The sequence below is a fragment of the Typopeltis vanoorti genome, chromosome 10 (genome assembly GCF_054136105.1).
Source record: "Typopeltis vanoorti isolate ZY-2024b chromosome 10, IOZ_Tvanoo_1.0, whole genome shotgun sequence".
Lineage (NCBI taxonomy): Eukaryota > Metazoa > Arthropoda > Arachnida > Uropygi > Thelyphonidae > Typopeltis > Typopeltis vanoorti.
Genome location: NC_143558.1, coordinates 86766045 through 86780235, shown reverse-complemented (window position 1 = coordinate 86780235; position 14191 = coordinate 86766045). Strand labels below are relative to the sequence as shown.

Sequence of the window (14191 nt, the reverse complement as noted above, 5' to 3'; positions counted from 1 at the left end):
AGGAGTTATGAAATATATAAAGCTCATGCCAGAAAAGTAATGAGCATTGTGAGAAAAGCTAAAACGGAGTATGAAAAAAAATTGGCCATGCAAGCTAAAGGCAATTCAAAAGAATTTTATCGTTATGTCACAAGCAAAAGAAAGAATGAATGTGGAAGAATAACTTTATTGAATGCAGATGGTACACGAGTGTCAGAAGCTAAGGAGATTGTTCAGTTAATGAATGCTCACTTTGCTAAGCTATATCAACCAGGTGTATGTAGCATGATGCTACTGCTACGTTAGTTTGAAGAGTTAGAGGTTCATGAAAATGAGGTTGAAGAGCTCTTGCATAACCTGGATAAGAATTTGTCAATAGGGACAGATGGAATATCTGTCAGTTTGTTAAAGAAATGTTCAGCTGAATTGGCCAGGCCTTTCACATATTTGTATAACTTGAGCCTCAGCTCAGGAATGGAAGGAATGTATGATAATTCCATTGCACAAGAGTGGTGCAAAAACTGATGTGTCAAACTACCGACCTATTAGTATCTCTGGTGTGGTAGTGAAGATTTTAGAGAAGTTGGTAAGAACTCACATACAGAAATTGGTAGACAAGCATTCTATATTCTGCAGGGAATAGCATGGGTTTACTAAAGGAAGGTCATGTTTTAGCAATTTGCTCATATTTTATAACATTGTTATGGCCGAATTGGATAAAGGGAATGGATACACTGATAATGTTGAATTTTTCTAAGGCATTTGATAGGATACCACACGATAGGCTGTTGTGTAAATTGGAGAATATGGAATTGGAACATAATCTATTGACTTGGATCAGGGGATGGTTGACAGATAGATATCAAAAAGTGGTATACAGTGGGTGTGAATCTGCCAGTGCTGTATACCTCAGGGTTCAGTCCTTGGGCCATTATTGTTCAATCTATACATTAATGACATCAAGCAGGGTCTATCGTGAGATTTGCAATTGTTTGCTGATGATGCGAAGATAGGGTAATCTGGGATGTTACTAATATTCAGCAATTACAAAATGATTTGAATAGACTGGAAATCTGGACAAACGGAATTGGCTGTCAGTTTAATGTTAGTAAGTGTAAAGTTATGCACTTTGGCGTGATTAGAGTTCCAGCGGCATATTATATTAGCAGGGTTATGCTACAAGAATCTGAAGAGGCAAGGGATCTTGGTGTATTGGTGGATAAGAATTTAAAGTTCAAAGGTCACATGGCAAAAGAAGCAAATATAACTCAGAGGATAATTGCTATGTTGAAGTGAACCTTGACATGTAAGGATAAGGAAGTAAATTTGCTTCTTTATAAGGCTTTGATAAGACTACACTTGGATTTCTGTGTGCAGATTTGTTCTCCCTGGTTCCAAGGCGATAAAGAAGCTGTGGAAATGGTGCAAAGAAGAGTAACAAATATTATATCCAGATTATGGGATTTAGATTATGAGGACAGATTGCGAGTATGTGGATTACTGACTCTGGTTAACAGAAGAAAGAGGGGGTGATATGGAGGTCTATAAACTTTTGAATGGGTGTTATACTGATGAAAGTTTTAGTTATATGGAAGGTGGGGAGAGAACACGGGGGCATCAATGGAAGTTTATTTGCAGTCAAGAAAGGGGTAAGAGCTAGGTTTTTCTCCCAGAGAGCAGTGAGTGAGTGAGTGGAATAATTTGCCCCTATGGGTAGTGAGTGCATCTAGTGCGAATAAATTCAAGGGTAGGTATGATAGCTGGGTTGGGTAATTTACAGCCTCCCTCAATGAGTCCTTGATTCCCTGGAATTTTCAGATAATAATTATATATATATATATATATACTAGGGGGGTTATGCCTACAGTGCCCCCCCCCCCCCCCCCCCCCCTCCCAGTTCTGGACTGGTAGGCCTGTTCTTGAATTCTGATGATTTGAATTTTGAAGACTCGAAAATACGATAGAAACTTATAAGTCACTAAAGAGATTCTATAAGATTGACACAAAAGAAATTTTTTTAATACATCAGGAGTAGAGTGGAGGAAGAACAAGAGGTTACACTTGGAAGTTGATAAGGGTGTATGGAATGAATGGAAGGTTATTGACAGAGGTTGTTTTAAGTACCCTAACAGTGAATAAGTTTAAGGTGATGTGTTATAGGTATTGTGTGAATACTGGATTGTGTGCTTCTCCTGTAATGAGTCTTTTGATTCCATGGAGATGCCTGTCTAAATAATAATAATAAAACTATTGACTAACATCTTATATCAATTCAAAATTCAGTGACAATTTGTTTTTAGTTGATGCAGTTTTGAAATATTCTTCATATTTACTGCATTCAAATATTTATTTAGCATATGAGGAATAATACAAGAAATTAATGAGCGAAACTATCTACAGACCGAAAGTTAAGTTAACCAATTGATGGCAGACTATATGTTTAGCTGGCTCCAGCGGTTTCAAGATAGATTGAATCCTTTATGTTTGATAGTTGGGTCTGTAATCGTGTACTTGTTGGTAGTTCATTCCAGAGTCTTCTCCACTACTACTGTGGATCATCTTGTGTTTCTTGCCAGATGCTAAGAGAAGCTTAATGAATTTCTCATAGTTTTCAACTCTGGGTGACATTAGGTTGATGTTATTTTCAGTGAATTGGTAAATTTTGTCGCCTTCACTTTCCTTAGATTCCATCGGGGGGGTATTGGTAAGCTGTTTATTTTGGGAATTATAAATCATACAGTAATTAGGCAGGGCCAATGTTGGCTCTGGGGGAAGAGGAGGCAGTACTTTGTAGGTTGAATTTGAGAGGGTTCTTTCCATATTAGTGGTGGTAAAACAGAGGTAAATAGAGGAGATAAGTGGTGTCTCTTATCTCCATCTTTCAGATTAAAGGTACATGGTTGCTTACCTATCATAGAGGAGGTGTTGGCTGTATGCTAACATCTAGTCTGTCAATTCCAGACCTAGGTTGTGATCATTATGGTATTCTCATAATTTAGTGTGCAAGTTGAAATCTCCAATGATGATGCCATGATAGGCTGAAGTGTCAAATCGTTCCTTACATCAAATCTTAAGGATTGGTCTAATTGCGGTTTTTTGCACCAGTACGATAATTGTTTGTTCGGAATGCATTATACTGAAACCGCAATTAGACCAATTGTTCCTGTCATTGTAGTTTCAGTTAGTGCTTAAATGTCTTTGGCACATATTAACTGCACTCTTTGAGATATTGTCATATATAAATAGTGCCTTAGATTAAATTTACTTACTACATATCTAATAGCTGTAATAATTGCTTTGATTCTCCTTTTGTTTACTGTGACAGGTTTCACAGGTATCTTGCATCCATTAGAGCTACCTAGTAAGGGTACCTGTGAAACCCATCATACCAATTAATTGATTAACCATCCCACAGCCACATGGATAAAATTAATCAAAAATATATGCTTCATATCCATATTATTTTTATAATATTCAACAGTTATATTTGACTTCAATGGACACTTTGCATCCAGTAATTATAGATATATCAAAGCTGGTATAGTGGTTAAACTTCTCCCCAAAGTGTGATATAAAATTTCCTTTTTTTTTTTTGTCATAAAGATATTCTCCTTTTGCAAGAAGATAATAACCTGTCTGTAAAGTTTATCTTTACTGGTGAAAATATCCAGAAGTGATTGTAAAGTTGAATAAACCTAGAATAGACAGAAATTCTTGGGATAGAAATTTTGACCATGAAAAAAGTTCTGAATGTCCTATTGTGAGGAATATTTGTGAAATGTTGTTGGTGCTCACTATAACTTCTGAAGATTTAAGTTTCATATCTTCTATTATGGAGAGTTCTGTAGTTTTTATTTTTTTATTGAGGAAACCATGAACGAATTAGAGAATGGAAAAGTTAAGCAAAAAAATGTTATGTGTAGGACTGCCTATGGAATCAACAGTAAACCTAACAGGACAATCATTTTTATGTTTAGGTTTGCCATGGATTCCAGGAAAACCTTCCATGATATTTCCTAACTTTTTATTATTAGTTGCTTGATCAATGGATATGGTTTTATCTAATTACTTGTTTTTTTTTTGGCTTTGGTGGGATCCCTATAAGATTGACAGTATGTATTTCAATTCTGAAAAAAAGCCAATTCATTTTCTAATCATGATCTTTAGTTTAAAATAACAATAAAGTTGCCTTTGTCATCTTTCATGTCGACAGTGTTGCTGTTGTCTTTGTTTTAGTGACCTCAGTGCTTTCAGTTCTGAAGGTGAAATATTCTCTGGTTAGTAGAGATCCTATAAAAAATCACCTAAATTAAACAAGTTATTGGATAAAATCACATCAAATGAGCAAGCAACTATAAAAAATCCCCCTGAAATCTATCTTGTAATTCCTCCTAGAATCTGTAATGCAACAACATTAAACATAAAAAATTTTGTCCTCTTGAACCTCCATTCTCTAATTGGTCACTCTGCTTCTCTGATATGAACAATCCATTGAATTCCTCTTAATAAGATATAAAATTGAATCTTCAGATGTTTTGGTGAGCTTTAACATTGTGTCCCTTTTTACAAATACTTCTCATTATGAGACATTAGAATTTTTGGCTCACACACATTTGGGATGGTGTACCTATAAAAATTCTTTATAGTTCAGTTGATAGATTACTCCCACCCTCCCATAGGTTCTCTGTAGACACTATCTCATGGATGGCCAATTTCCACATTGCTTCTCTTCTACAGATATATCCATGGGTGCTGTTCAGCAGAATTTGCATCAATTATGTCCTATATTTCTTTTAAACCTACAGAAACACTGGTGTAAAATCTCACATGGATGTTTTATGTGTCATGTTTGCTTTTACAAGTTTTTGTTTGTGAAAAAAAATGTACCTGTGAAAAATACGTTCACCTATGTAAATTGTATTCATAATGCAAATTATATTATTTAGATTTGTGACATAAGAACTGTGATATCAGCATAACACTTGTATAACGTGAGTCCCCACCATGAATCTTGGGAAACAAGTATGCACATAAGGTATAAGACTTTTTGTATAAAAACTGTCACTTTTGAAAACAAGGTCATCATCACAATGTGAAGGCATCTCATCTAGTGTCAAATGGCAGTCACAAGGTTGGCAGAAAGATCTGATGGTAAGCAAAGACAACAAGAAAGTGTGTTCATTAGCAGAAAAGTCATTCGTTGTCAACTGAGCTTGTCGTCGTTGCCATAAGGAGGAGTTTGTCAATAGAAGAAGTTGGCATCAAAGTAAAGAGAAATGCTGGGAAAAATGAAGCAAAGACATTGGGAAGGTAAAGAAGGTTTTTCAAATGAAAAGGAACTGTGCAGCAAATGTATATAGGAGTGACAATATATTTCAGAAGAATTTGGAGTTCGTCATGAATGCTAAAGGAAGTAAGGTTGCACATAGATTAAAGTACAGGTAACCCTCCTATAACTCAGTACTTATACAACACGGGTCTACAAATTATAGTAACCTTTTATGAACGCGGCACTTACACAACGTGGTTTCGATATAAGACAGTCTACAAACTGTAGTAACCCTTTATCTTGTCATATATTTTTCAACGCGCGACTTAAAAATCAAATTTTATCTTCATTAAATTTTCGTCTGCTTATATCACGCATGTAGTTATAAATAGCGAATTTATATTAGGGGAAATAGCCTTTAGCACGCATGTACGTCGATTTGCTTACTGTATAAAGTATTGTTGAAAATTGTCTTCGTTTTCTGCCAGGAAAGCACATTAAAAATAATAAGTGTGTTAATCTCGAGCTGAGCACTTTATTTTTTGGTGAGTCACATACAATATGTAATGCTTTTTTTATGTAAAAAAAAAAATATTTTTATAGTAAGGGCCACTTAGAGCACTTTTGCGATATACGCGTTTGTTAATAGGGAAAACCTATCCACTGTAAACTGCCAAGGTGACAATTAAACAAGACTGAAGATATATTCGGTTTCGATCAGCACACGAGACCCAACCTTCGTGAACTTCTTCAAAAGTGCTCCAATCTCTTCAATAGTAAATAAATTGATAGGGAAATAGATTTAAATGAGGAGGAGGAACTGGTACAGTTAATAGATGATGTCAAACCAAATGCAGGGAAAGTTCTGCCAGAGATTCTGATTGTGATTAATTCAGTTTAAAGAAATTAGCAATAGGATTGGACTTGGCAAGAAAGTTATTTTACGGATGATGATCTCTCAATGGAGCACTCCGGAAAATTCACGAGACAATTGGATATTTATTTAGCTCTGTGTTATGAACTTAATAAAAAAAATTGCAGCATAGTGTTAAGCAAGGTCTTATTCTGACTTCTTGATAACTAAATCAGCTGAAGTATGCAATGAGAATTATACTAATGATAATAAATTTAGTTTAATCCTTTATCCAAGTGTAAGCAAACAAAGTTTGCAGCTGAAGTATCTTCAGGACTGAGGCAACTTGTGGTAAAGATGGAACAAACTCTCATCTCTCCTTGTCTTAGTATCTCCCATAATACAAAGCACATCTCCTTGTGGACATGTGTAATGCTATTGTTAAATTGTGAATGAAGAATTTTATGATTTATTAATACTTCATTCATGATTTAACATGCATTATATTTCCTGAGCTAAGTTTGCTCCTATGTAAATTATAAATTAAACTTACTGTTAAATTTTTATTGATATAATAATTGTTAATTTTTTTAGTTATTTATTTTGTACACATTCTTTATATAACTTGTAAATATATCCTATATGAATTGTAATATATCTTTTTTATTTTGTTTCTGTATGTAAGAGTGATTTTATGTAATTCTTCTGATTAGATTTGATTGGCTATTGTCAAGGAAACGGAGTTAATTTTAGATAGCATGTGCGTGGAGCGTGAGCTACGGTATTCAAAGGGAGAAGGAGTTGATATGAGCTTGACTGGCTAGAACTGGATTTTGGCAGGAAGAATGAAGGTATTTAATTGGAAAACGAAAGTAAAGGGAGAGGAAAAGCATACAGGACAGCACTGAGTGAAGTAACGGGTGGCAGTAAAGGGAATTTGGAAATGCGTAAATAAATTAAGAATTGACTGGGAAATTAATAAGCAATTAGGAATATTTCTACGGAATTCTAAAATTACGTCAAATTCCAATTGTTTTGAGGAAGAATAGTGCAAAGCGGAAATTGCTTAGAAGAAAATAAGGAATAAGTAGATTACCTGAAACGAGTGCGTCAAGACTTGCGAAACTCTGTTTAATATTTCATTTATATAGTTAAGATTCCTTTTGAATAGTGTTACTTCAAAGTGACAGTTAACTTGAGTTTTAAGTGTGCCTATAGTAAATCTAATGTGCAAAGGATGTAACCCGGTAAGAGCAGTCCATTTTTTTATATTTCAGCGTGAAGAAATAAGAGTTAGCTCTGCTCGATATATCTTAACATTAACTGTGGTGTTCTACTAAAATTAGCCGAAGTATGGAGCTTTAAAGTCCCCCCCCCCCTTGAGGTGATAACTTCCTCATAATTGAATTAAGTGTTTGTTGACTAAGAAACGAGAATATTTACTGTAAGATTCTGTAACATTGAACTGTGTAAACCATTTTTAATTATTCGGAAGAATGTAAAATTGACAGCTGGATGTCTGATGCCTAATGTTTTATGTTTGTTATGAGTATTTGAACTAAGTTGATTTACATTATCTTGTTTTCAAAGTTATACTTAATGTACATGTTATGTAACCCTGCATTAAATGTTTTGTTTTATTGATTCCAATTTGGTGTTTGCCTGATTCTCTTTCATTGCACCGCTCATAAAGTTTATCGGACCTTGCGGAAGCCTTAAATGATAATATAAACCTCGGCCTGTAGAAAAGTGAGATTGCAAAAGTTAGTTGATGATTGATTACACTATATTATATAGACTAATCTGAATATAGGGTGGCACAGGATAATATAAATTTCTCTATATTTGGATCAGTAATCAACCAACAATTAATAAAAAAAAAAAAAAAAAAAAAGGATAATTTAAATAAGAATAACGTTCCAACAAGATAGCAGATTCAAAGCCAGGATGTACGATCCAACACTATGCATTAAGGGAAGGGCCACTACCCAGACCTGTTTCGACCTTTATTGAGGTCTCGTCAGTGGGAGCCAAACCCAGTCCTGAAGATACTTCAGGCGCAAACTTTGTTTGCTTACACTTGGATAAAGGATTAAACTAAATTTATTATAGTCTAACCAAGTGGAAAAAAAACTTCCATCTTTCTCTAAATCCAGAGTAATTTAATAATAAGGTGAGACACCTTTTGGCAACTCGTATAGGTAAATATGACTTCTCCATTGCTTCTCCCTTAGTATCTCTATCTCTGGGTCTGGCTCCCTCTGATGAGACCTCAATAAAGGTCAAAACTGATCTAGGTAGTGGCCTTTCCTTTAATGCGTAGCATTACACATGTCTGCAAGTAGATGTGCTTTGTATTATGGGGGATACTAAGACAAGGAGTGATGAGAGCTTGCTCCACCTTTACCACGAGTTGCCTCAGTCCTGAAGATACTTCAGCTGGAAACTTTGTTTGCTTATACTTGGATAAAGGATTAAACTAAATTTATTATAGTCTAACCAAGAGGGAAAAAAACTTCCAAAATACTAATGATATCCAAGAGATTACAAGTGATGACGTCCGGCCACTCGTAAATAAAGAACATCCACGAATGTTAGTTTCGAAGAGAGTGATGACGATTAAATTATACACTCTATTTTATTTTTCCATAAAACATTTATGTTTTTTGTGCAATGAAGTTTACATATAATTTATGATTTTTATAATTTTATACTATGTATTTGTTTCACAGTTTGTATGTTTTCTTAACTTACATGAATTACCTGAATTAAATAAAAATACATTTTTGTTGGATATGTCATTTTATATAATTTTAAAAAAAAAAGCTTTCGGAACCTCACCCTACTTTTTCTATGTGATCTGACTCTCGCATAATGCGATTTATATAACGCTTCATTTTTGTGGAACCTAACATCCATGTTATACGAGGGTTACCTGTAATATGTTCCCGTTCTTCATTTAGCAGTAATAATTTTGTATTGTTTAAGACACCTTCAATTGAGTGTCTGTTGAAAATCAGGAAGACTGTTTAGATTAAAGGAAGCTATTAAATGTTAAATGAATTTGCACGCATGTTGAGCTAAGTTGATAGATTTAACTGGTAGAATTAATTTGTGTTTAAGTTTTGTAGACAATTACAGGTATTCCAAATGATCTCGACTCAATTTGAAATGTTGCTTTTTATTATGTTGAGAATTTCATTGGGGGTGCTTAAGGGTCAAAGCTGTATAACTGAGAGGAGACCTCCACATAGCCTTTAAAGGAATGCGGAGAACCGACCAGGGCTTCTGACCTAATGTCCAATCCTCACCTTCTTGTGGTGCACCCTGTTGGGTATCTACTTGGATACTGAACGAACGAGGATGGGCTGGCATTTTGGGATTTAGCCAACTAAATTGTATTCCTATTGGTTAAACCGAAATAAAAAATGATGGTACAACATGAAAAAATTTCATGCCGGCTTTGTTAAACAAGGCCCCCGTTGTTGAACAACGAAAAGTCAGCTACTGGAACAAATCTGAAAACAAACAACAACTCAACATCACCAGAGTTAAAGATCGATACTATCAACATAAGAAACCTGAATGGCAAAGAAATGGAGCTAGCTGAGGAATTAGATAAATATCAGATCGACATTATAGGGGTGACAGATACAAAAAAAGACAAAAACCGGTGAGATCTTTCTGAGCAATAAATAAATACAAAATGTTATATTCAGGCAATGACAATCAAGGAAAAGAAGGAATAGCCATAGTATTCAACACAAAATACGAGGCTAATCTTCTTGAATGGCAGTCAGTCTCAAGTAGAGTAATGTGGGCAAATATGAGAATGGGGAATTGGACAATGAGACTTATTTGTGCCTATGGTCCCACAGAAGGTTCTACTAAGGTAGAAGTGGAGGAATTTTTTGATGCTTTAGAAAAAGCAACTGACACAATGAAAAAGGAAAAGTTGTTCCCAGTTGGGGATCTAAATAGCAGAGTAGGAAATGATTGTGAGACATACAAAAATATTTTGGGAAAATTTTGTGAAAAGAGCAAAGCTAATAATAATGGCAAATATCTGTTGGATTTCTGCTCAGGACACGGACTGGTTATTACTAACACCATGTTCCAACATAAAAATGTGCACCAATTCACATGGAGAGAAGAGGCAAGGAATATGAAAAGTCTCATTGACTATGTTATTGTTGATAGTGATGTTTTCTCCCTGCACCAGGGAGAAAACATCACCAGAGTGTATACAGGATTTTAAATTGGAAGTGATCACTATTTAGTCTTGAGTAGGATAAAATTGAATTTCATATTGAAAAGAATCATATGTAAGAAAGCTTTAAAGCGAATAAAAGTTGAACAGCTCTCAGACGTGAACTGTAGACTAAAATACACAAAGATTATTGAAGAAAAAATGAAAGAGTTTGAGAACAGGAGAATCAAACCTTGGAGATTCAGTGGCAAGCCTTGAAGAAAGCCCTGATTGATTCAGCTAGAGAGGCATGTGGTGAAGTTGTCTGCAAGAATAGAAAAATCAGAACTCCATGGTGGACACAGGAAGTTAAAGAGGCAGTGAAGGAAAAGAAGAAAGCATATCAAAAGTTCCTGGAATAAGTCAGCTTGTGCTCTTAGAGAATACAGAGACAAATGCAAGAATGCTAAACACTGTGTAAAACTAGCTAAACAAAAGTCATGGGAGGACTTTGGCAAGAATATAGAAAATAAATATCAAGAAGGTGGCAAAATATTCTGTAGGTTGTTGAAGAAGCTTAGGAATGACGGAAAGAGTGCTGTAAAAGGAGTTGGAGATGATAAAGGTGACATGAAAATGGGAGAAAAAGATATCCTTGAAGTATGGAGTAATTACTTTGAAAAACTGCTAAATGAAAGAAGCAGTGATGACAGCACAGTAGTAAAAAACACTGCCCAGGCATGCAGTCAGGAATACATATCCATACTTGAAGTAGAAAAAGCCATCAAAGGCTTGAAATGTGGAAAGGCAGCAGGAGTAGATGATATTCGACCAGAAATGCTGAAGTATGGTGGTATATTGGTCTTACAGTGGCTGCACTGCATAGTTCAGAAAGCCTGGACAGAGGGACGAATTCCCAATGATTGGAGTAGAGCTCTCATAGTACCCATATATAAAAAGGGAAATAAAACTGAATGTGAGAATTACAGAGGTATATCCCTACTAAGTGTTCCTGACAAGATCCATGCAAGTATACTTGAGAAACGATTCAGAAGAATTGTGGAAGAAAAGCTTGGTGAAGAACAAGCTGGATTCAGGCCAAATAGAGGTTGTCAGAATCATTTCTTCACTTTACGACAAATAGTCGAGAAAGCATGGGAATATAACAAAGATCTGTATTTAAGTTTTGTCGATCTAGAAAAGGCATATGACAAGGTGCCAAGAGAGAAGCTATTCAATGTGCTACAGTTATATGGTGTCAATGGGGCATTATATCAAGCAATACTTAGTCTTTATTTGAGTTGTAAGTCAGCTGTTAGAATTGAAGGAAGTACAGGAAGATGGTTTAATGTTAAATCTGGTGTGAGACAAGTATGTACATTATCCCCTCTGTTATTCATTATCTATATGGATCACATGAAGGAAAGTGGTATTAAACATGATATCAAAATTGGAGATATTATTATCAGCTCTTTGCTTTATGCAGATGATGTTATACTTCTAAATAAATTCGCTACAAGTCTGCAAGATTCTCTGACTAAATTGAATAACTGTTGTAATAGATATGGTATGAAGGTCAGCAATAAAAATACAAAGAGAATGAAACTAGGCAGAATCATTGAAAATGTGAATGGAGAACCTGTGGAACAAGTAAAACATTTCAGCTACTTAGGTGCAATTTTTACAGAATCAGCAAAGCTGGTATGGTGGGAAGTCAACTGAATAAATTCATATGGAATAAGAGAAAAATTAGTCGGAACACTAAATTAGCTGTATACAAGACAGTGTTCAAACCAGTTTTAACTTATGGATCTGAGAGCTTAGTCAGAAGTAAAACACTTGACCAAAGACTAGAGACCGCAGATATGAGACTCCTGAGAAAGACTAGAGGCGTGAACAGATGGCATCAATGGCAATATCATATTAAAAACGAGGATATTAGGAAAGAACTTGACATTGTCAGCATCCAGGATTGCGTTAGCAGAGCTAATCTCAGGTGGTATGGTCACTTAAACAGAATGGGCGAGGAAAGATTAGCAAAACAAGTGTTCTCTGCCAGGTTGCCTGCAAAACGACCCAAAGGAAGACCAAGATATAGGTGGATTGATACGGTACAAAGTACCTTAGACGATAGAAATATAAGATCTGATAATGTTGGAGTCTTGACAAGTAACAGACTGATTTGGAGGAAAATTGTAGGTATGAAGTTAGTAATGATGTAATTTTTTCCATGTAGTACTGTTATATCCTGTACACCCCTTGAGGGTACATGGCAGGAATTTGATGATGATCCTAAAAGAAAAATAATAAATTATTACAATTTGATGAAACATGGGGGTTCAAGAGTTTAAGATATGCCCTTTTCTTATGATTATATCAGTTGCTTGTGCCAGTGTCTTGTACCTCTTTTTGTCCAGAACTATCTTCTTATTTCTACACAATTTTTCACAGCATCCACTACATTGTCATTGATCTGCTGCAATAGGCATATTAGATTCCTGTTCACTGAATAAGGTTTAAGCACAGCCAATGCTACTGTGTGATTTATACTGTCAGTTGACTTTCTGAAAATCAGCAAAACAGATATAAATACTTTTATTTTTACAGAGCTTTCTCTAATTCTTGTTTATTACTCATCTTTCATATTTTCTTCCATTAGTTTCCTTTTTCATTTAATATCATCTAATTAGTTTTCGACATGTCTTGTTATAGCAATTGTTCTATAGTTTTTGCAGTCCACTTTGCTTCCATTTTTGTGAATGTGTATGAGGATTGATCTCATTCATTCTTTTGGTGCTTTGCTTTTCATCATCACTCCAATGATCATATCATTCCCGGGGCTTTTATATTTTCTCAGATGTTTTTACTGCATTTACAACCTAATACCCCAGTATATCTGTTTCTCCTTCTATGCTTCGTGGTGAGATTTCCCTCAGTTCATCAGTTAACCTCTTTTGGACCTCAAATCTTCCTGTGTTTTATTTAACTGAGGAGTATCTTGTCCATCTCCTTATTTCTTCTGTGTTTATCAAGATTCACAGCATTTTCACTTTTTATGCTTTGGTCATCCATATCAATGTTTTTGATTCATGGTGTCAATTTCAAATTTGAGTTGTCGAGACAAGCACTTGATTTGATAACTCAGCAATGTTGAATATTCTTGTGTAAAACTCTCAATCCTACTGAAGCATAACCTTAATCTTAGTGTCCAGACTGTAAGTTGATTTAATAATAAGTAAATTTTTCTAGTGTTTGAATGTTCCTTTTGTTGAATTCTTTTGTGAAAAGCTATAAATATTTTGAGGAATGGACCTTTTTAGTATAGTCCTTTCCTAGAATAATAATAGAAAATAAGAGCATGGACATTTTTTTTTTTTATTCCATTCATTTATGTCAGGTGTCAGTAAATTAGATTAACAGTAATAGGGTTCATATGCGGTTATACATGCATTCATATAATTTAGGTTTTAAAAGTTTGCTAATTTAATAAGTAAAAATGAGTAAATTTGAATTCAGTTTCAGAATGCCAAATTTCACTAATTCACATAAAAAAGTTGATAGGAAGCATTAGTGAACATGTTATAGAATACACACTGAAAGGTAGTTAATCATAGGTTTTGAAGGAATGTTTGTTTTTTATTTAGTTTTTAATTTTCAGAGGTATTATAATGAACTGCTAACAGAAGTATGTTCTGAGAACTAAAAAAAATTACTTATTTTTTTATTTTATTTTATTATTTTTTTTTGTGTGTGTGTTATTTTTATTTGTCAGAAACTGAACAGAAAAATTGAAACACCAATGCTGTACAACATGCGAAAATCGGGCACTTACACAAGTGTATAATTGGTGCAAGATATGTGTGCATGTTTTTGCATAAATCACTTATAGATTTCCACAGTT

General features: G+C 34.6%; 1 protein-coding gene across 1 annotated transcript in view; it reads left to right on the top strand.

Annotated features, from left to right (window-relative positions):
- Positions 1–14191, top strand: part of LOC150102567 (exportin-1-like) — a 448940-nt gene that overhangs the window by 97017 nt on the left and 337732 nt on the right. The window lies entirely within an intron of this gene.